This window comes from Limulus polyphemus, unplaced genomic scaffold (genome assembly GCF_000517525.1).
Source record: "Limulus polyphemus unplaced genomic scaffold, Limulus_polyphemus-2.1.2 Scaffold2557, whole genome shotgun sequence".
Taxonomy (NCBI): Eukaryota; Metazoa; Arthropoda; class Merostomata; order Xiphosura; family Limulidae; genus Limulus; species Limulus polyphemus.
In genome coordinates this window covers 134,840-135,064 of record NW_013668167.1, presented here as the reverse complement: position 1 = coordinate 135,064, position 225 = coordinate 134,840, and positions in this window count along the sequence as shown.

The following is a 225-nucleotide window of genomic DNA, read 5'->3' as shown; positions in this document are numbered from 1 at the left end:
GTGAATTTTATGTAAACATCCATGCAATTGCTTGAACTATATTTAATGCAAAATTGCTTCCAGATTTAACCTCATAGCACCTATGTTTCAAAAATTTTCTTGGAGGCACGTCCCCAGACCCCCGTAGCACTAACATGCTTTTCGTGCTGATTGTGCTTCAGAAATTAGAAACCCCCTTTCAAACTTTCTGTGTACGAGCCTGTTCTTTATTTTATTATTGGTCCC